Source organism: Corvus hawaiiensis, chromosome 6 (genome assembly GCF_020740725.1).
Source record: "Corvus hawaiiensis isolate bCorHaw1 chromosome 6, bCorHaw1.pri.cur, whole genome shotgun sequence".
NCBI classification, from domain to species: Eukaryota; Metazoa; Chordata; class Aves; order Passeriformes; family Corvidae; genus Corvus; species Corvus hawaiiensis.
Genome location: NC_063218.1, coordinates 46,796,379 through 46,820,879, shown reverse-complemented (window position 1 = coordinate 46,820,879; position 24,501 = coordinate 46,796,379). Strand labels below are relative to the sequence as shown.

Below are 24,501 nucleotides of genomic sequence, written 5' to 3'. Positions count from 1 at the left end.
AATGGTTCTGAAGAGAAGTATGTTTGTTTGCAACAATGATGATTTTTGCTAGCTAACACTTACACAACAGTGTGGTTCCCAAAGGGTTCATATAATTTAAATATAGGGTGTCTGAAAGAGTGCTGGAAGGTGGATACCCAATATTCCAATCCCACATGCCCCTAGGCACAAGCATAATTGCATTATAAAATAGCTCTGCCAAAAATGCAAACAATTAAAGCACAATACTTTCTTCCTGCCTACAGTTAAGAAGGGTGGTTTCGTTTTCTGTGCATACCCACACCAATAGATGTAAAATAAAACAATTCAACAAAGGCTGCTTGAAACTACAGTAATGAGACACATGTGTACACTGGAGACACTACAGAGTCAGAACCAAAGCTTTGCCAATTCATTGCCAAGAGAGCTCTCAATTTGATCAGTGTTCTTTAACCATTTTGTTAAAACTGTTTAATCAACACTTTTAACATCGAGGAGAGCTGTGAGTTGAAATTCAGGAGGAACCCAGACACAGGTAAAAACTCTCTCTGGGAGTGCTGGGGTTTCTCCTCTCTTCCACACCCAAGTGTCCAGTGAGAGGCTCAAGTAAAACAACATCTGGTTGTGCTCCTCATGGTTAAGGTTAGTCAGAACAACAACTCCAAAATGCAAGACTCAAACACAACTTCATCACATAAAGGATTCTGACAGAGCCTGGGAAGATGGGGGCCAAGGCAAACACAGTCACCATCTAAACAATAAAAAGGATAAAGAACAATCTCTGGTAGAGGAGCGGAGAAGTACTAATCACAGTGATGTCTAGGATTTCTTTTAAGTGCTTTAGCCCAAGGGAGTCTCCTAGGCCAGTGTTTTCCAGAGTAGCCTCAAGTTTTGTGCAATATCAATGCTTTCCAGTTTCATAAATACCAAGCACTTTAGCTGATGTCCAGAGATGCCTCACATGATCAGCATCTCTGAAAATCTCGGGAAATGTCTGCCTCCTAATACAAGACACTTCTGAAAATGCTGGACTGTTCTTCTCTGCACGTCAGTCTCTCCATATGCAAATTGAGAACGACAATACTCTCCCACCATGACGGATAAAAGCTTGCTGTTTACAAAGCTCTTTTGAAAACGGAAAATAACCAACACTATAAAAAGAAAAATCATCATTATTGGTGTTCAGATGCCTCACAGCAAAACAGCTCACTTCCAACACCTCTAGGAACTGGCTCTTCCTAATAAAGGTCCAAAATCATGAATGGCCAAAAGAAAAAAAGAATGATGGAAGATGCAGGCTTGGTTGAGAGAGAGCCACAAACAATTACAAGGAAACCCAAGGTCTTACTACTGCCACTCCAAAGACGTAACTCCCTTGTAAGTATGCAGTGGCAACTTGCCAACAAGCGCAGAAATTTCTTTTTGCTGCTGAATCACAAAGGCTTGGAGAACTTCTAGGACATTTAATTTCCTGGCAAATCGCTTGAACTGGTTACCTATAGAGCATTACCTCACAGCTTCTGACATGCAGTAACTCCACAAGTCTCCTGTCACACAGAGCTACAGACCTCACATTAAAGCACTGCAGAGTATTACCCCCTTTCTTTTTCTGCAGTCAGCCTTCACCTTTAACGAGATTTTTTTAAACCACTGCTTCCTCCTTCTCCTCCCACCTCTGCTTTGCAGGACAGCAAGCCCAGGCAGCATGGATTGCCTGACATGATGCTTTAGGTGTTGGTCCTGATGTTTCATGACATTGCAGGGTTTTTACTGTGCCCATGCTGGGTCTGCCAACCCAGCAGCAACTCCACTGCTCTTCAGCACAGCCCTGCCAAGAGCTGATGTGTCCTCCCTGCCTGCTCTTCCTGCTTTGCTCAAGTCTTTTATCCCCACTGTCCAACAACCTTTCTCAGCCCCCAGGGCTCAAGGAGGAGCCATGTTTTCATTCCCAGCCCAGCAGCTCCCATTACTGCCCCAGGATGAAAAACTACAACTAACATACGGCACACACTGTTACTATCGCTCCCTTTCCCTCACAAAGCAGGCACTGCCAATACCAGACTGCTGTGCTTCATGCATCATTCATCAGTTCCTTAATGTGCAAACCTCTCTGCTGCAGCTCTTTTTTCTGCATTAAAGTTACCTCTGGGGGTAAAAAAGTGTCTGTACAACCTCTGCTTGAAATATCAAGACTACACCTGAATTTCAACGTGTCTGTTGGCTTCTTCAATTTATGATAAAAACAAAAGCATCAGCAGTGTCCCTATGACCACAAGGTCCAGGAGGGGACAGAGCCACAGCAGGTCACAGGGATATTAGGCCAAGCTCTCCCACAGGAAAGCTGTGGGTATACTGCTGCCACACTTAATTCTGCTAAAAACCCAAAATCCTCCATAAAAGTCCTAAGCCTCAAAGTCTTTGCTGTCAAAATACAGAGGGCAAAGGAGAGAGCAATGCACTTCCAGCAGGGTGTTCTGTGTTTTTCCAAAGGCTCCAATGAAACAATGGCATCATGGAGAGTTACTACATGACAGTCCTGCAAACATAAAGATCCTCATGATCTCTGAACTATTTTTAGCCTTTTGTAAAGCCTCAGATTGCTTTTGGACACTTGCTAACTGCTGTTTTCTATGTGCCTGTTCCTTCCCAGCCAAACAGCACACAATCTTCATGTCTACGTGCACAGTCTTCCCATTCCCTTCAACTGTAAAAGCCTGGATCTTCCTCCTGTTCTTCATTCAACTCCTCTTTCACATCTCTGCTTTAAATACATTTTCTCCAAAAGCCATACGTATTCCATCTCTCTCCTCCCAGCTGCCACAGAAAATTTTAGATTGTGGAGTGATGAGAAAAGGGAAGCTTTGTTAAGTCCTCTCTAACCCCTACATCACACCTTTAAAATTCCATCACTCCATGATAAGAACATAATATATTAAACTATTCAGTATTTATTCACCATAAATAATACTACATGTGCCTTACCAGCTGCTGCCAGAGAGCCATACCTGGCTAGGATCTATGTCCACTGAGACACAGCAGGACAGACCAGTGGTTAATACAGGAGCTCTTCCAGACACTAAAATCTAGTAGCACCAGCACCACTCTGTCAACATTAGACCACATAGACCCACTGACGCTACCTTCTCGTGCCAGCCTGTTGCAGAGGCAGGGCCGAGTTAAAAGAGACTCCTGCTGGAGATCCATGGATCAGAAAGAACTAGCAGTTGAGAGAATAAAGGTATAAACAAAGGGCTCTATAAAACACACCAGCGCTTCCTTCCTGATTCAACCAGTAATGACTAGAAACTGGTGTGCTTTCAGCAGTGCAAACCTCCAAATTAGTCTTTTTCAGTTTCTTAATCTGCCCTGGTTCAACCTCCCCTCAACCCTTTCCTTTATAATTGTAAAGCTGGGCCATTTTGGCTCACACTTGACTTTAATATTGATGGGTTTGTTGATGCCAGCTGAGGGCAAGAAGCAAGGCTCCTCCCAAGCTAAGGCAATTTCTCTGTTTCTGCCTCCTGTTGTACAGCCCATTTCACATTTTCCCTGCAGCAAATAACTGTAAGGAATGTTCACACAACAACAGGGTGCAATGAAAAAGTAACATGACATCTATTTCTACACTAATGAAACAATTACTAACTAATAGGAACCAAGCAAACCAAGCAGGACACTAACACAAGGAAACATTTTCTAATAAAGCTTCCTGCTCACTCATGTGATATGTGGCTTTAGAAGGGTAAAACAAACATTTACAGTAGGTTGTAAAAGAGCTCACCAGTTTATGAGGTTTTGCCCTTGTCCTGATACTTCTACTTCAGGCCATGGTTACAGCTCAGTTTTATATCCAGAATGCAGGAGCTTACTGCCTTCTTCCCTCCTGAGCAACCCAACAAATTAAAGTGGGGGAGGCCAGACAAGAGCCCAACAAACTGCCAAACCGTCTTCCTCAAGCTCTCTTCCCCTTAAAGGGTTCAGAGAGGCCCTCCAACTGCTGTAATGAGCTGTCATGAGACACAGCTGCTGCCCCAAGGCACACAGGTGATGCAGGGTTGTGCCACTCCTAAGAGCAGAGTTTTTGCTTCTAATCTTTGCTTAAACCACACATGTTTCAAGAAGGAACCTCAAGTGAAAACTCCACTTGACAAGAGATTTCAAAAACAGTGAAGTCATGTAAATTACCACAAGTGACAAGACAGGACAAGAGGAAATGGCCTCAAGTGGCACCAGAGGAAATTTAGATTGGACATTAGGAAAAATTTCTTCACTGAAAGAGTTGTAGAGCACTGGAACAGGGTGCCCAGGGAAGTGGTTGATTCACCATCCCTGAAGATATTTATAGGACCTGGGGCTTAGGTACATGGTTTAGTGGTGGACTTGATGATCTAAAAGGTCTTTTCCAACCTAATGATTCTATGAAAGTCATATACACTTGCATGAGGCACAGGAGTATTCGAGAGGCTGGTGCTACTGCACAGAGCTGTTCCAGGTATGGGAATGAGCAGACAGGAAGAGTTTGACTCTTTGGACCCACTGAGCTTTGCTCAACACTGAGCATGAAGAAAAGCTGATTTCTTTGCTGCCAGCCATCCTACACCTGAAGGATGGAGCTGCCACCTAGAATGGTCCACAGGAAAGAAAAAGTGTATTGCTTTATAGGCAGATGGTCTAAGCCTGGGACTGGGTCTAGGCTGAGCATATGGTTCCCATTACATATGTAAGAACCAGATACTGCCTACAGGGAGAAAGGTGACTTAAGCCAGACTAAGAATACTTCAATGCCACTAAGTGATTTTGTGCCCTGTGGAGGGAGAGTTCATTTTAGGCAATTATCTCATGTGCTCCTTACCAACTGCTCTCCTCAACGATGATGGGCTACAGTTCATACTAATAAAGACAATGGAAGTGATCTGGACGCTGGAATGATTCCAGAAATAAATTCCCACCTCCCCAAAGGCTGGAACAATCTAGCAGTGAAGGGTATCACACAGCCCATATGGCATGCCAGGAGGAGAGAGCTGGAGTCAATCTATTTCATTACCTACAGAGGATAAAAGAAAAGGAGCAAGAAGCAGCTTGTTAGAAAGACGCAAAAGAACATTTCACATTGCTCAGGATAACCTATTGGGCAGTGCAGGTATGATGAAAGCAGTGTCTGTGCATCCCTTCTTTCCCCTAAAAAAACTTACCATTTTTGGACAGTAAGAAAAGTTACCAGTTCCTTCAAGCATAGACTGAAATAGAGAGATACTTGCCTGATTCTTAAGAGGAGTTTTGTTTCTATTGCTAATGGATGCTAGGTTACACACATTGCTTCTCTATTCAGATCAGAATTCTTAAGGTCAGACAAGATTCCAGATCTCTATAGTTCTTTTTGCCTCTACCAGGCTTTAAGAAAGCTACAATGCCTTTGGCTCTGCCTGAGCGCATATGTGCAAGTGAAATCAAGAGGAGATGACACATCTGAAACTGGAAGATGTGTGACAAAGGCTGCATTAACTTGCTTTGCAGCAAATTGGCCAATTTCCTTTTCCACCATGCCTGAACGCCATAATGCCAGGAGAACAGCAAGAGCACACAGAGATCATACCAGGCTTAGATGCAGGAGGAAATCAATGTACACGTTCTGCCCTGGCCAGCCACAGGGAGCCAAGAGAGGCGATGTGGCAGCCAGCGGGTGAGCGTCCGCAGGGCTCCGGAATCGGTGCTCACCTTGGACCAGAGCTCACTTCCACCAGCTGCTCTGCAATCAGGGGACATCTTGCTCAGATTTGCTTTCCTGAGCTATTCTGTGCCCTTACGTGCCCAGTCTTCAGAATGTAATTCTAACCACCATTGTCTTTTACTTATATGGATGTAACTCCCATTCCTAGAGCCCTGCAATCATGGGGGAAACAAGGCTTAGGATCTGAGCTTTATCTAAATTTAACCTCTTCTAAAGAGGAGCCCTAGCAAGCGCTACAGCTTTGTTTCAGTGATTTCCCATTGCATTTCCAGGTTTACATTAAGGTGCCTCAGTGGAAACTGTAATCTAGTACTCCTAAGTCCTGACATATAAAATTCAGTGCTTCCTAATTCATGTGCCTTTTTCCCAGAATCCCCCATCTCTGCATTTTTCTTTAAAAAACCCTCTCATGGAAAAGGAATACATTTAGCTGGATCGTGCCTAGTTCCACGAGGTTAGTACTAAGTCCTCAGGGAGAATATCTTGTTCATTTTTTTGCTGAGTGTAAGTTACATTAAATATGCTGGACCTGTGCAGGTTTCTGCTAAGATGCCTCTGTAAAATTGAAAATCACTTGTCTTTTGAATGGCTGGAAATGTTCATGAAGCGTAAATCATCTCCCTTCATCGCTGACCCCACAAACCTCATATATTATATAAACATATGGATATTAAAATTATACGTAACTTTTAAAGTAAGTGGTATCTGCCTTTGAGACACTGGGCAGGTAAATTATAGACTCATAGACTAAGGAAAAGATCTGGAGACCATTACTTATATGGTGCAATGAACATCAAAACCAGAATAAATTAAAACTGAGGCAATTTTAAAGACTGGATACTGTCCAATTTCTCTGCAAGAAAGTCAAATAGAACAAGGGCACTGGAACAGTGTCCCAGTGGGAACTGAAAGCAGAAGAGGTTTGGACACAGAATCTGCATTTAGTTTATTATTTTGTTGGTACTTACCCTGTCAATGTAACTTGGCTTTCTGCCTCCTCATATTAGAACAGCACAATTTTACAACCCTTGTGCTTTGCTCTGTCTCTAGGGATCCCTTGCAAACATTTACACCCTCCTGAGATCTAAAAGAACACAGAAACTTAGGGCATGCAGCTTTTAGAGGTGACATAGGTAACAAAAAAGGAAAATGCAAAGCTTTGGTAATATTGATCTTGTCTTTTGCTGAACTCTTGACATTTCCAAGCAAATGCAGATGCTAATGGAATGGATTTAATGTGTAATGTATTTGCAGTTATATACATATGTATCTATATATCTCCATATGCAATCTTGTGCATACCCCATGTTGAGCGTAGGGTCCTGAAGCAAACGGGATGGATGGCATTTAGATCAGGGCATCCTGCCCAGCCCTCCTGTGATGCCCACTGCAGGCACTGAACTGCTGGGGCTTAGCTGGTCCTTGAGCACTGAACACCATTTGGGATTTCTCTGTCTTCACAGGATTTGCTTGATACTTAACCCTGCACACTCGTATTAATTTTGCTGATTTTTGTGCTTGGGTTGCTGGGGGAATTACTGAGCATAAGGTCAAAGCTGTTTCACATTTTAAAGTGTAAGGAACTTTATCCCTTTCCACCATGCCCTTTAGTACTGCCATGTGGCAGAAGGCAGGGATGGACATAAGGATTAACTTTATTTAATGTGATATTTAATGTGTGAAAAGGTCCCAAACCTTCTTTTTATAGACAGTTCTGCAAAACAGACCAAAGGACTTCTAAAATAAAAAAGTCAGGCTTTGTTAAAAATATAAAGTAGAATAGTTAACATTCAAACTAAAGAAAAAATTTTAAAAAGACTACTACAAAGGGAAGAGAAATGGAAAAGGGTTAAAACCAATACTCTCTTCACCCATGGTCTCCCTGCAAGCATGTCATTGTCCTTAAGCTTTATTCCTGCCATCAGTCACTTTCTGCAGCAAATAGTGCCCACTTTGTAAGAAGTCCTTAAGGAACATGGTCTTCAGGAAGTTTTCTCTGTCCCCTGAGCCGCTGCTCTCAGTTCCCTGCAATGCCTCTCCTGTCTCCCCTACTCAGTATCTCCCAAAGTCCCTTCCCCTGCTCCTTCTCAGCTGGGGTCCAGGGATGGTGTGCTTTCTCTCCCATGCCCGAGGGTTTCCCCTGACTCAACCATCCCATTCACAGGAACATGAGCGAAACAGTTGAGGCTAAACAGGTCGAACACACAGCCTGTCACAAAGCATGATTAAAGACTGTTATCCTGAGAAATTACTGGAGAGTCTTGACTGCTTCATTCAAACAACTGTCAAAAGTCTGCTATGCAGCAGACAGCATTCAGGGCTGGGGTTTTTTGCAAGTAGAAATAAGAGTGAAAATCCAAATAAATGTCATCCATGGGATCTGAATTTACCATCATCTGGCACCTTCATTTTTAATGATGTTTATAGCCTATGACAAGTCTATTCCCCAGTGAGCATTGCTTGGGCTTTGTCTTCATGACCTTCTCCTCTAGTTTAATAACTCTGCATTTATGGCAGAAATAGGTTGCGCTGCTGGCAACAAGCATGGAAACTCAAAAGCCCAGTGCTGAGCCCTGCTACCAGATATCCTGGCCCAGAGTTGCTGATGGACTCTGCTAACAAACTCCGTCCAGCACACGGAGGTCACAGACTGTGATGGTCACAACCACCAGTCAGTGCAACTTCATGGGACTCAAAATGCAACCTCACATCGAAACCTTTCTCTTCTCACAAGGCCAAGGAGAAGAGAGGAACAATCTGCCTTTGCAGCATGTCTCACCCCACAAGAAGCATTAGATGAGGCAATAAAAAAGCTGAGAAGCCTTTTCAGGGAAAACGATGCCATTGCTGCAATGTGATTGCTTTTATGAGTTACATGGCACCTTTGACTCCAAAAAGCATTTAGGCAGAGGCAAGGGTCCAGACTGAAGTGGTAAGAGAAACAAGTGAGAATGCTTAAATCACAGCAGTATCCTTATTCCAAATTGCATGGGGAAGAAGGGAGGACTGTCAAGCACAGTGCTAGGCTCAGTGATACCAGGAAACCCTACTGTCTGAACAGGTGGGAGAATCTGTTTACTTTAGGTATTGTATTTTTCTTCTTCTTTATATTAGATCGGTATAGAATACCCTGGGTAGGTTAGCATATATAATCCAAAACCACTTTTCTCTTCATCTGCAGGTTCAGTGAAGCTTGTAAAGGATTCCATAAAAGTAATTTTAAATATTCATGCAGCGTTCATCAACCATGTGTCCCAGTAAACCTACAAGGACAACCTGGGGCTTTCTAGGCAACTCCTCTTCAAAAACAGTACTCTTGCATGCAAGCATTTGCCTGTGTGCTGCAATGACAGCATATGCTGCTGCTTGCAACACTAAAGATCATTCAAAGGAATAATCTTCATGCTACTAACACAAAAGCACACACACTGTGAACACCTTCTCCCTTCTCCTAGAGCCAAGTGGAAAACACACCTCTGTTATCCTCTTCCCTGAAGCATCTTCTTAAACAGCATCATTTTAACACCATCTTCCCCTTTCATGCATCACATCCAAAAAACACCCTGCAAAGATATTCCCTGACTCCTAACGAGTTATTTTGTCAAGTCGTCATTTTCTGCTGAGAGCTGGAAATGTCAACATTGTCCTGCATCTTATCTCTACTGCCTTACAGTAGAAAGAAAAGTATCTCCCTTGTGGACAGAATTACATCTTCTCAGCCTGACAGTAAAAGATATCACTGTGCTGCATTGAGTAAATTACACCAAATTGAACTAGACAAGAGATGTATCCTGACATATGAAAAAAGGCAGCCACATCTTTAGACTTTGTTCAAAAATATTTGCCTTACATCACAGTAGGAACACACAGAAAGGAGACAGAAAATTCAACAGGACGTCAGCTAGGAACAATGATTTGGATCTTCTGCGTTGCACTGGACCTGCTACTAGATAATAGCTGTCCAAAAACTACTTCAGCCCAAAGATATGCAGTCTTATTTGTCTGGGGTTTAAAATTTTAATTTTATTTTGACATGTCTTTACCATTTTGCTGCTGATTTCTTTTCCACCAGGTCTGGTCATTCTCTGTGGCCCAGTCTGAAGCCCACTGAAGTCTGTCTCATGATACTAGAAGGCTCTGTTAATCAGTGAGATGCAGAGGGGAGCAAACAGCCCATGCAATGTAATACATAGAAACATTTTACTAAACTGTCCATGCACAAAATACAGAACAAAAAAATCTAGCAACCTGTTTCATATACTCTATGAAACTATATGAAACCTCTTCAACTATACTAAAGTCAATTCTTCTCAATTTCTATTGTTAATATCAGATAATTCTTGTTCTTCATAAAGATTTGATAATAAAACAAATAACTTACCAGAAAAAACCCAAACATTATGAAAAATAAGCATTTTAAATTGAGAGAAACCACACCCAGCAAGATTTCAGAAACAGCTGACTACCTCTCTGGTCTCAGCCTCTATTTTTCTACCCTCCTCACTCTTGTACAATAAGATTTAAAGGTGCATTTGGCATTAACTGCTCCTTCAGGTCTTATCTGCAGATGAAAATCTGCTCTTGAGACAAATATTACCAGTGTTTAATTCACTATTGAGGAAAAGCATCCACGTATTTTGTGACTCTTCGGAAGTGTGTGGATAAGGCCTCTCATTTCCAACAGCTCAAGTTAAAAACAGTAACTGCACGGTCTTCTCTACATCTATAAAAATACTTGTCTTGTACAAGCACAGAAAATAATGTCCTTCCCTCTCCTCACTAATCCCATACCAGGAGAAAAATAGAGAAAAAAATTTTAAGAGTGCTTACACATTCAATCAAAATTAATAAGTAGGCTCCATATGACAAGGAACATTAATGTCAGGGGCCATTCTGTCTAAATATTCTTGTTCTAATAAAATCATGCTTGATTTAATAAGCATTGCTTTAGTACAAAGGACTGTGAGGGGTCAGCCAAGCACACTCCTAAGCAAAGTATAAATGGTCTGGATAAACGAGATTAAAGTTTACTCTTAAAGCAAGCAAAGGAACTAAGACACCATCACTGTCCAACTTGATTCAATCTTTCATCAAATACAAAGAACGTCATCTCAGGCACAGGGCATTTTTTAGCACTTCAATAAGTTTTTTGATTATTTAAAAAGATGGTACTTCAGGGTTTTCAGTCTGGTTACAACAGCAGTTGTTGCAATGACCAGAAGTTTCAATTAATCTGTTTTCTTAATAATCCCATCCCTTTCTAGCATAGCACACTGGGCCTGGTACTCATCCCTACCACATTATTGAAACTGATGTGGAAAAAAAGAAGAGGGAGTAATTAAAATTTATGTAAAATACCATAATGGAAGAAGGAAAAAACCACATGCTTCCCTTTTGCTTTTCCTCCCCTAATACAGAATTTGAAATTTGCCTGATTGCTTTGTTTTAGACCCTCATCACTGATGACTCTGGCTCTGCACAGATCTGGCAATAATGCTGTGAATTAGCAGTCTATGCCTGTACCAAACTGGAGCTGAGAGGTGGGGTGCAGAGACATCAAATAAAGCTCTTCTGGGATATTTTCAACAACACAGTATTGTGGCAGCAAGGAAAACTTGTGTGTAATTTAGTAGACTGACGTACCAAGGCAATATTTTTGGGGACAAATTGCAATACTCTTTCTTCAAACTCCAGCCACGGCCAATCCAATTCTCTAGGACCTGTGATGAGGTGTTTGTGTGCTTGTGGCTATGTCAACTGTTCCCAAACTATGGTACATAAACAGGAATCAGGATTACCATCTTTTCCTCTCGAGAAGACTGAATATTGCCTGAACAACTCCTAACCATCTCCCTCTGCACAGGGCCTGATATGGAGTCAAAAACTATTTGCAGTCACTGCTGCTGTCACTGCCACATGGTAGCCCATAATCTCTGTTTTTGGTATCCCAGCAAGCTCAGTATGCAAAACCCCAGGCTATATTGTTAGTACAGAGAGATGCAATAAGAGGATATCAAAGATTATGAAAGGATATTTCAGCAGCAGCTCCTGACCCTTGAAAGGCAGACCTGGGTTTGAGGAGAAGGCTGGTTATGGTGCCTGGGATGAACAGCAGGATGGAGACAGCTATTGCATGCTGAAGTAGCTGCCCAGGAAAATGTGATACAGAAAAAAGAGTGTACTGTGATGGGGCATAGACAAGGTCTGAATAGGCAAAGTCCCAGAATTTACAGATAAAGCAGCTGATTCCCCTGCTGCTCTGAAAGGAGTCTTTGTTCCTTCTCCCAGCATCAGGAGAAGTCCATAGCTGTATAAAATAGGATGTCAGTGTCCTCTGGAAGCTCACTTGCCCAGATTCTTACTCATCTATGATTAACCAGTTTAGCAGCAGCAAGCCAATGCCTGTATTCTGCAACAAGGGGTTTACAAGACAACTGATTGTGAATTATCATCCAGTGATCCTAAGCAGACCTAACCCTTCTGTAAGAGAGCAGGGATTTTATACTCTCTTGGTTTGCCAAGGACATTGCACCAAGATCAATAGCAAAGACTGCACTCTTCACAACACAAATCAAATCTTTTGTAGTCCTTGGCCCCAGGATGACAAAATTTGCAGATTTGCAACTCCCTTCCCATAAATGCAATCAAACCCAAGAATGTGTAGCCCTGGTATCTGAAAAGCTATTCTTTGTAGTAGTTCTACTGTGGAAAATCCATATCTGCAGGAAAAATGAAACAAAACGAAAAAAGTACCGTTACCCCACTCCCACCAGAACTGCTGTGGAAAAATGTCCAAGAGCATATACTTGCAATACAACTGAATGCATAATGTCAGGTAATAACCTCTCCAGTTGTGAGTTATTTATATGTAAAGTTGCCACAGTAAAGCACAACATTGTTTCTGCTCTATTTCAGCATTCACCAGCTAATGCAGAGGTGACAGCATCAGAGCAAATCCCTGAAAAGAGCAGGACTGAGGGAAGCAAAGTTCTTATCAGTTGATGCTTTGACAAAAGCCCTTGCCTCAGCCAAAACACAAGTGAACCAGGGCTGAATTATGACACCGTGTACAAGTTCTTTGAAATTAAATGGTTCTGCCACAAATATTTGGTTGGTCAGATGATTTCAGGCTTTGAAGGGGCATTGTTATATAAGAACATAACAGTCTATCAATTTTAGGAAAAGGAGAGGTATTATAGGACAAAACAGAAAGAATAATACAAACCCCGTGGGCTGAAAGTTTTCAGGGAACACTGGGTTACAACATATTCATGTCCTTTGGAAACATTCTATTCAACTAGGAAACCCCTCTAAGCAGTACCTGTTAGCACTGATAAAGGGAAATGTATTCACTATCCTTTAAAATAAAAAAGGCCATTTGTTTTACCCTTCTTGAATGCTTTTTCTGTATTGTCATTACAGTGAGAAACACAGCTTTCCTACTGTAGAGCTGCTCACTATTGTCAGTATCTTTTCAAGGGAAGAGGGAACTGATACAAAAATACAGTGAAAACACAGTAAACTCCATCTCAGGCTCCTATAGAGTTATTAGGCACACACTGATATAACACTAAATGGGAGTGCTTTATAAAAGGTAATGTAATAGTAGCAGAATAAATATAGGAACTGTTTATTATCAAATCTGCTTTTTCTTCTCTCCTACTAAAGAAATACTGCACTGTCTCTCTCTTCCAAATGAAATTGCCACCACAGAATTTCCCTTTTTAAAAGGATTTTTCCCAGTCAAGCTTTTCTGAGGGGTGTCCTTGAAATGTTGCAGAGGCAAACAACTGCAGCACTAAAATGATCACTTGGCAGCTTGCTGATATTTGCTGAATCTCTCTCTTTGAGCCAGCTCCTGCTTTGTTTTCTTCTCCCTCTTACAGTGATCTCATGCAGCATAGGTATCTCAGAGGCTGACATGAAACTGCAGTTCCATTTTTTCCCTCAAGACAAAGAGAGGTTTTTGCTTGAGATAAATACTGCACCCAGCTTAACTCCACTGCAGCTCAGTTGTGAAAGCAAGTGCACTTGCATATCAGAGGGTTAGGAAACTCCATCTCTTTTCACACTAGAGCGAAGTCTAGGATTGAAATGTTCCAGAAATCTGAAGTTCTCCTCTCTCATTTGCACTGCGCAAGCTCTGACAGTGTAAAGTGAGAAGGGCAAATCACTCGTATTCCTTAAAAGAAATATGCACAGAAGATTTTGCTTCATTTCCTTTACAGTAGCTATGGTTAGGCCTTACAGAAAACTGATGCACTCTTATTGCTTACAGGTATTTATCAGGAAATGGTTTTGTCCCCGAAAAGATGTTAATACGATTATGCTGTTTACCTATTCCCTGAATTTACACTGAGCTTAAAACAACAACAACAAAAAAATCTCCTTGACTCTTTGCAATTCAATTGTAAGCAGTAACTGACCAAGCCAAAACATTGCCGGAAAATCTGTCTATCAAATATCATTGATTTATCTACTTGCCTGGTTCCATCCTCCTACTGGACAACAGAAAATACAGCTTCACTTTTCGGAAACCAGCCAGCCTCCATGGCACGTACTAGTCCTAACCATGTACTCCTAGACCTTCCAGATACATAGGCTGCAAAGAGAATGAGGAACCCACATCAGTGTCTTACTCTGGTTTTCACCAGTGGAGCTTTCAGGACCATCAGGCCCATTTCTTTGTGTTTCCACTGTCAAAGAGGCAATGCAGACACTAAAACAGAAATAGTCCTGAGGCATGTTCTGAATACATGACAGTGTATGTGGCACAGTACACAAGTTTTATTTGCCCTTGTTAAGGATGACATACATAACTTGGTGTGGATATAAAACTTTAGCCAATAAAACTTGTGGGCATAAACTTTTGCTAATAAAAACCTTCTATGCTATATCAAATACTTTCTCTTTCTCTAATTATATAGAAATACAGCAATGATGAGCAGGTAGATTCAGACATTAGGCTAGGCCAGTATGAGACGTTTCTAACTGCGGTACATCACAAGATATAAACCTATCCAAATCTGCCTGGCAGTAATTTAGGAAGGCTTAAAACTTATCATGGCCAACAGATCTATGATTATCACAGAGGAGTTATTGCCTGCTGTGTAATTAGTCTGTTCTCACTGAGCTAGCCCATGGCTTACAGGCATTTTGCAGTGTTGTAAAACACCCTGGAGAAGGATGACTGCTGCAGATGGAAAAGCACTCTCCATTGCAACACACAGGCCATGAGAGCTCCGTTAGCCCTCTGTGCCTAATGCCTTCAGAGCTGAAGAACCTGCTTTACATCCTGCTGCCTCCACTTGGTGTTTTATGTGCACAGCTGGCTAATGACCATGTTGTATTATGTATAAAACCATTTACTGTGATATGCTTGTGCTGTTAGTATGCTGTAGAGTATTTTTGCTTTGTTTAAGGGGCAACTCTGGGAAACATTAATGCTGGATGGTACAAAAACAAGGGTAATTTCAGTTCACACTGCAAGAAGAAACCCACAAAGTGGCCAAACATTTCCATCTGCTCAGTGAACAAAGAGACTTTCGTGCCTCAATTTATGCCTTCTGCTGTCAGCAGTGAGTAAGGAATCTTCCTTGCATTTGTAAGGGGCCATGTTGCAGAATTGCTGCTTAGCAGTGCTTCCCTTCGGTGGCCTCCATGCTCCTTGTCCCTCAGTCTGTGCATGACGCTTTGAGGCTGTTTTGACTTGTTGTAGCCCCTTTGCAACTTGCCCCAGAGAAGGTGCTGCTCTGCTGCACCAAAAGAAAGCAGTGGTCAGAAGGCATGAATTAGGTTCTCAGAGTCTGGTGTCGACCATTTCACTCTATTCTCAGACCAACAACTTAACACACACTTCTTGGAAGTGTAAAACAGCAAGAAAACCTTTGTTTCAGCCTGTCCTACCCAATTTATCTCTGGAATTTCCATGTCCTAAGAGGATGTCTGCTCTGGATAAAAGCAATTATGTACAGAATGTAACGTAGGCCTGTTACCTTCTCACTACAACTTCTAATTACATCCAACCTTTTTCCCCATTATTTTACTGGTTTTGTACTTTCACTGATGTATCTCTAGAGTGCCTTACAGAGCCCGTTAGAGACTTCAAAGTACTGAAAAGCACCAAAAAGGCACCTTAGAGAAGGCTCCTAGTGACATTACTCCTTAAGATTAAAAACAAAAAAAAGGTTGGTACTGAAGGCGTGTGGGTCGGCCAGAACACAGATGCAATGCAGTTTTCTTGCCCAAGGTTAACTTCTGAGTGGGAGATCCACACATTACACTGTTAGGACCAAGCAACATAGAATGATCTGCACTGGGTAAAATTTCCTGGCTATTTCCTTGCCTTCCCCTCAACCATATTCTTTCTCAGCAGGATTGTTTTCCAGGATAACAGGAGTAATGGAGGAACTCTAGCTCCCTGGAGTGGCCTATCTGCTACATCACTGATACCAGAAAGATGACTCAGCCCACCTCACTGTTTTCTATGTCCAGAGCATGTCTGAACTTTGCCTCAGCTGCTGCTGAGGGATACTGGAACTTGCACCACAGTATGGAAACACACCACACTGGGTGACTAACATCAAGGCTTAGTTTATGTGAAATGCTTAAGTCCCTTACTTACATCAGAGATGCCCAGGTACTGTCAGATGCCCAGGTACTCTCTACCAACCTTCTCATCCCTTGCTATCCTGCATCCTCAATGCCATTTGCAGAACTGACAAGGTCAATGACTGACTGCAATAATCACAGGATGTTTAAGGCTTGAATGGACCTTAAACATCATTCAGTTCCAACCCCCCTGCCATCAGCAGGGACACTTCCCACTAGACCAGGTTGCTCAATGCCTTATCCAACCTGGACTTGAACACTGCCAAGGATGGGGCACCCACAACCTCCCTGGGCAACCTGTTCAGTGCCTCATCACCCTTACCTAGCCTAAATTTCCCCTCTTTCAGTTTGAACCCATTAGTTCTTGTCCTGTTCCTGATAAAGAATCCCTCTCCAGCTTCCTTGCAGGCCCCTTCAGATACCAGAACGTTGCTGTGAGGTCTCCACAGAACCTTCTCTTCTCCAGGCTGAACAGCCCCCAACTTCCTCAGCCTGAGCACTGCAATGTGCTGCACATGAAGGCCATTCAACAATTTCAGTTCATTCAGAGGGGAGCCACCTGTGAATGTTTTTACAGAGATAGATAGATAGATAGATAGATAGATAGATAGATAGATAGACAGACAGACAGACAGATACACAGAGAGGGAGAGAGAGATAGACCTTCAGGTCCCTGGACTTGCTCTGCCTTTCAGATAATTACCCTCTGCTTGGATTAATTTGTTCCATATTTTTTTCTATTGGCTTGGGCTGCTGATAGATCCACTTTGTTTTTGAAAAATATAAAGGTGATATTCCCCTGCTATAGTCCTGCAGAAGCAGGAGTGGGTTTACAGACTAGAATCCCAGAGAATGCAGTGGGAGATACAGCACACTGCAGCCTGAATCACTGGTTTACAGGTCTGCCACAAAGTGACTTTCTCAGGAAGCTGCAAACAGAGAAAGAATGCCTGGCTTGTGTTAATCCTTATCTGGGGAAGACAGGCTTAAATGAGTTTGTTTACAACAGTGTTCAAGTTTGCTAAAGCATTTTAGTAAGTAGGTAAAAAGAAGAGGTTGTCAAAAATCTAGTTTTCCTTTGATGGAGGAAGGAGGAGAAAATCTAAATTAAAATAGGTATGTTTTCATACACAGAATATAACACAGTGTGAAGAGTTGTGGTATTTTTCTATGAAGAACATTCACAGAAGCAGGCTATACTTTATCATGTTACTCTGCCTCTGAGGATAGGGGAAGCATAATTTTTTTTGGTGGTGTGAGCAGTTTCTCCATGGAGTTTCCTCACTCACTGATCCTAACCTATGTAAGAATCACTCTGAGTGTGCACCCATAATCAGGACACAAACAGCATTAATCGGCAAAACAAGTAACAGATAACAGGTAAGATCTAGAGGGTGGATACAGCATTTGGTTTTGAGGTATGTTTTGTATCTCTCATTACACTTATACACACTGCGTGCTTGCATGTACTTTTAGGCTGTGACAATTCATCCCTAAAGAAATGAAGATCAATGCTTGAGTTAGAAGTAAACTCCATTGCTAGATTTTTTCAGGAAACTCTAAAGCCATTGTTCTTTGTAATATTTTAGTTATTGTAATGTTCTGGTGATGCAGATTGATTTTCTTGGCTCTGTATTTTACTATCTCACCCATGTGGAAGTGGACATTGCTCGTACATTGATTAATGAATTGAAAGTTTCTCTAGTTACACTGCTGTTTAACCAAGCACTTCTCCTTATTCCCTACAGATGATCCCCAAAGATTCCCTCAGTAATTCACAAACGGTGTTGCTACACTGACACTGCCCCTGCCCTCACTGGGCTCTTTCCTCTCTCTTCCACCAGTCCTTAAGAAATGCCAATTTTAAGGTCTATACAAAACTAGAATCCAGACTAGGTCTGACTTCTGCAGGACACCAGACTGAAGCAAAAGCTCTTCTAGAAACAATATTGAGGCTCTACTAAGTGCTAGAGTAAGTAACTGACAAAACACAAAACTGTTCATTCCAGTATTTTGAGATTTTTCCCTTTATGTTAAATGGCAACATAAAGACAATCACATAAAATTTATGGGGCAGTTACCAGCCATTTGGTTTTCCATGTACATATTGTGGATTCAGAATGGTTTTGACAGCAATGGCTGTTACTGCTTGAGGGACACCCCAAGTACCGGGATTATGGTACTCTGTAATGCCCAATGCCGATTACTGCACAAGTGAGACACCTTTTCTACCACACATGAAATATTTTATACAGCCACAGCTGGAAAAGTTACTTTATATTCCACTATAAGTATGAAGAAAACATCACTTGGAGAATCTTTTAAGATAAAGATGCATGAGCTGAAGCAAGCATTTTGAAAGAGGCAGCTGTAAATTGTAACTTACTTGGCTGGTACACAAACACTTGAACTTCCTGCAAGCTATTTGCAAGAGCAGATTAGAACTAAGGGAAGGGCAGGGAGTCTATAAAATACATCAATGTTATGGCAGACATTGTTCTGTGAGTCCCTGAAGACACTTTCATCTCATATGAGCTGTATTACTTTGTTGTACTTAACATGATACTGCACTGGAGATTTTTCTCAAGTAAAGAACATTTGTAATTTAGGATGCTCCATAAGTAGAACTTTGTGCAAACAAGGAACTAGGTCAGGTCATCAGATTCAGGCTGGATGACATGCTTAATGCACTGATTGTCCTATTCTTTTCAAATTAAATATTTATTTAACTGAAGGATGATAGGGATTTGCTTTTCTTTGATCTTATTTGGAACATAGCAAATGCATACAGTGAAGACACAATGACAGGACGCCAGAGTAAATTACTGTATCCTGAAACATTAAAACATGCCCTTAAAATATGAGTTTTCCAAGGCAACCAGATCTTACCCTCTCCTCTGCACATTTCATTTACATAGGATAGCTAGCATTTATTTTCAGCAGAACATTCTGTGCTAACATCAAGTCAGCTATAGTGTAACATGTGTGTACATATATATATGTATGCTCAGTATACCTTCACTCTAGACAAATTCAGTTGGGCTGAGATCCACTGCAGCTGGCACACAAGCTAAGTAATAAGAAGCCTGATCAGGTATCTGCCAGCTATACAACATTATTTCTGTGAAGTATAAAACACTCTCAGCACAACAGGCAGATGTTCAAAGTTAACTCTTGAATTACAGTCCTGGGCAGGTGATGAGCTAATTTTATGGTGGTTTATCTTCAGTACACCGTTTCACTGAATTCAATAAAGCTGTGGACAGCTATTTCAATACAGATTAACTTAAATGACTGAGGTTCATCTAATCTTTGAATTTGCTGTATTGAGAACCAAGAGTGTGAACCAGTGGATATCAAGTTAAATTTACAATAGTTTCAGCAGGGACTGAAAAAAAAGGTCTGGGATAGGAAGTTCAGGTATGAATTCTGATATGGTCTTTTCTCCTTTGACCCACACCCTATTTACATACTGCTGGCAGCTCCCCTTCTCCATCAGTGACCCAGAAAATTATAAAAACAGGTCACACATACAGAAATGCTGGAGGAACTAACAGTTTAGAAAAGAGATGACTCATGGGGAAGACGATCACAATCTATAAATATCTTCAAGGCAATAACATAAATGTATAAATGAAAGAAGGGAATTGTCCTATCTCAGAAGTTGGTAGGTAAGTTGGCAGTATAAGGAAAAGAATAACTGGTAAGTGAATAGTGTCTCCGGGGATGCTGGCTAGAAACCATTACTGTAAATATTCAAGAACAGGTAAAATCGATACCAGTGGGTTAGATGCATTGAGAAGACCTGCAAGACCCCTGGAGCTTGACTAGATGCTTCCAATTGTTGGTGCTGTTTTTGCTATCCATGACATTATGGTAAGCCCTAGAGAGAGAAAAGATGACACTCACCAAGGTAAATGTGGCTGCTTAAATTACAATTATGTGTAAGCAGGCGTTTCATTGACTCAGCACCTGACATCTCCTTACTATCTGTGATAGCTTCTATGACATGCTAATGTAGAAGGTACTACATGCCACTGATACAAATTCATAGTTTCTAATTATACCATTAATAACACTGAACCTGTCTGCTGCTAATCTTGTTGATATAAATAGTATTATTAATTCCATCAGGCGTCAGCAGTGATGTTGAATGACACAGTGTACAGTCATCTCCCTGAATGACTCATTAGGCTCACAGAGGAGGACCTTCTTCCACAGCCACACCTGGCCTGCCTCAGGCAGTAATGGCTCAGATGTCTTCACTTCCCATCAAACAAATAGCCGGTGAAGTGCAGTGGCATATTTTTATTAAATTTGAAAAACAAACCAGAAAACCCTCCAGCACATCAGAGCTAGGACTGCAATGCCAGACAATAACAGGCTGCCTGCTGCACTTCAGGTTCCTCTGCAGTGCACATGCACTGGGATGCACTGCAAAAAAAAACATATTTCCATAGGAATTATAGCTCATTTTGTGACTCTATAGTTACTTGGTAGTTCTTCTCAACTTCCACATTCACTTCACTGCACCACATCTTGTTTCTGTACACCCATAAACCCTAAACAATTGCATTACACTTTCAGGCCTTAATTTTTTACACTAGCTAGCACCAGAAAAAATTTTTTTTGCCTCAATATTCCTAAAACATTTGGCATTATTACAATCTTTTTCTGGCAGACATGAAACTAAAGCTAGCCATGAGTAAAGCCGAAGCAGCTAAAACTCTACATTTAAGGAATAAACTTGAGCCCCCTGGAGTGTGTTATTTCCTAAGTACTTACCATTTTTATGGCACCCCACACATGCAGAGCACACATCCAAGCCTCATGCCTGCAGCAGGAATGCTCCGCATTTATGCAAATCTGGCCTAACACACATCCTACCATCTACCTGCATAATTAGGAATGTGCAGCCTGTGCTCGCAGTATTTTGGCACTGCACATTTGACATCCACTGCCTGTCAGCAACCCCTGGCCACGTTCACTGCATAGCTTCCAAACTACATAAGGGCTCTACCAAGATCAGACTCAATCCCTGCAGAGTCCTACAACTGTCTGATGTATGAGGAACAAAACAGAATGTCAGCACCTGATTCAAGACTCTGGCACAGTGCATGAGCAGGGAGAGGGTGAGTTAAGACTGCAAAGGCAATGAATCAGAATTCCTGTGTCTACTACACAGGTGGGTTTCACCTATCGACTTCTTCTATGATTGACACTTTTGAGAAAGTGAAGTAAGCATATTTTCCTAGGTAATAATGTAAGAAACATCCTCAATAGAGTCACAAAAGTATTATCATACAGCTTCCTACAATTCTTTAGAAACCCACAAGCATTGGGTGGCATGGTAAAACACACATGAGGATGTGGGGGTTTGGAAAAACCCAAACATGCCTCCTGTTCCCTATGTAAAAATTCGGAGATAAGTATGATCTAACTCAGCCAGCTAGTGCTTTACACTACACCTGTGACCATTCTATCTCACTGTAACATAATGAGCACATAAAAAATTTCTTAGCACAGAATTTTTGTGCTTGGCGCTTATATTAAATCTGGCAAACTACGTCTCTGCTTCATCACTGATTCCACCTGTGTGTCATCAATGCATAAACGATGCTTACAGTTTTGGGTAAGTCAATTTGAGCAGTGATTAGTTTTCCTATCTGTTAAACCTTTAAATATTTGATTTGCAAATGAGTTTGACTTTTTATACCAACTATTTCCCCATTATTTCCTCTGTTTTTTGAAAAGGTACATGTATATCCTGGAAGATAGCCTTACCAAGCATCATGCAAGTGCAGTTTCTCTTTATTGACTTATGATGTGTGTTGCGTTGTTTTTCTATCCTTTAATCTCTACATTTGTCACGGAAGAAGCACAGAACAACCAGCTAAGCTTCACCTAAGCCAGCTGCTAAGGAGCCCCGCTCTAGGCATAGAGAAAAGCAGACAGCTCTTCAAGCCTCACTCTTAGTTCAGCACAGGCTGCCTTCCTGGGCCAGGAGCTTTGCCCAGACTGCAGAGAATCTTGAGTTGCTGCTAACCTAAATAAATGGTCACCATTCAACATGACCTTGAGGAACATTGTGCATATGGGAACAACAAATACAACCATACCTGCATCAGGAGAGACTCTCTACAGGAAGAGTAACTAAGAAAACAACTTGCTGGTTTTAACAGATAATTACTTGTGAGAACAGCAAACTCATAAAAAGGATAACTTCAGCCCTAACAAGACCCAGGGAAGCAATTCCTGGCTCTGTGTGTGCAGCACTGGAAAGAACATTATTAGACTGGAGTGTGCAGTTCTGGCCTATACATAACAGTGTGGCTGTGGCCATCATAAAGCAAGTGCAAAGGAGGATCACAGAAGTGTCCCAGGAACTGACGAAGCCATCCTGACAATGCAAGGGCTAAGGAAGTTTTGATGAATTTAGTGTACTGAAGAGTAAACCTGGAGTTGATGTGAACAATTTGAAACACTGTTTTTTCACAGAAAAGACACATCGCCTTTCTAACCTGCTGACAGTAGCATAGCAAGACTCACTGACTGAAAGCTAACGTGAGACAGATTTAATCTCAAGGAAAAATTTCTTAGGGAAAGTATAAGTAAGCATCAAAACTGGTTACCAGAGGAGGTAATAGACTTGCCTGGACCTGAAGACTTTAAAACATGTATTTTAATGCCGCTTCCAGAAGAGATTTTATAGTCTAGACAGCTGGGAAAGAAGAAAGAAACTGGCCTAAATGTTCCAGGAGAACTCTCCTGACCTTGACTCTCCCAAATTTACTCCACGTCCTGATCTTGTATTTCTCTATTTGCAGCATGGGTAAAGTCAAAACTCACTGCACAGCTTTAGATGCTCTGTGGAGGGAATCAGGAAAGGTTTTCCCATCTATGCATGCTTGACGAGGCACGTTGTGGCTTTCCCTTGGCTGATATTTCTTGCTAGTCTGAGGCATCAGAGCAGCTGCAGCTGGAGCTGTGGGCACTGTATGGAGAGCCACTGCTGTGCTCTGCAGCAGAGTCCTTTTTCTCCTGTAGAGGGCTGGCTGGTGAGCACTACTACTTGGATGCTCAGGAGCATGCAGATCATTTAATGTGATATTGAAAAGGAATTTTCCAAGGGCCTGAGGGGATTTTTTTTTTGCCTGTGTCTTGCACAATAGCTTGCCTGTTAGAATCATATGGACGTATTTTAATTATTACAATTCTCATCTCTACACCTTGCTGCCAGGAGCACAGTCTAATGTCCTGAGAAAAGGACTCCTCAGTCTGCCTGGGCTTTGGGCTTAATATAAGGAACCTTGATTGAGCATCTGAGTACAAGACAATTTACCATGATATTTATTACATCATTTTTTTCTTTAGTGCTCCTGATCATGAAAAAACGCTCAATTTACTATACAGACAGCATAAAAAACAGACAACAGACGGGACTGAATAGAACCACTGTTTCACAATTCAACTTATCCACATCCTTACGAGTACTTTATTTGTTCTCTGTATTAACAAAGTGAGTAGAAAGAGCAAGGAGCAGTTACTCAGCAGTTACAGGGAGCAGGAGGTCTGATATACCAATCATACAAGCCCAGGATGTATATCTGCTTCTGTGGGCTGACAGTCCCTTTTCTCTCCTAAGTCACACTCACAGTCTGTGGTCTAAAACCCTGTGACCTTTCTGGTCTACCTGCAGGACTGTTCACACTGTCTGGCTTTATGCATGCAAGAAAGCTGAGTCTTGTAATCATGTATATCCACCATTATCAACTCCTGTCTGCCCATTTAAAATCATCTCACAATAATTACCCTCTGTGTGTGTGCACATGTGTATGTTTGTGCCTGTGCCTACACGTGTAGCCATGAACTTCAGGCTCTTGGCAACAGCATTATCATTCACACCAAGCCAAACCATCAGCTCAAAGCTGTCATGGATGGGTCAAGTGCAGCCAAAACCAGGCAGTACAAATTAGAAGTCCTATTTTTAATTTTTGTTCAGGATCTCGGTGCCTCTTTCACACACACTTCCTAGAGCTGTTGCGCTGTCGTGATGTGAGTTCTTGGGACCAGCACTGTTCAACATCTTTGTCAGCAACGTGGGCAGTGGGACTGAGGGCACCCTCAGCAAGTGTGCAGACAACACCAAGCTGTGAAGTGCAGTCCACACACTGGAGGGAAGA

General features: G+C 41.7%; 1 protein-coding gene across 6 annotated transcripts in view; it reads right to left on the bottom strand.

Moving 5' to 3' along the window:
• TSPAN4 (tetraspanin 4) overlaps positions 1 to 24,501 on the bottom strand; it is a 436,626-nt gene that overhangs the window by 97,694 nt on the left and 314,431 nt on the right. The gene's annotated exons all lie outside the window — the stretch shown is intronic.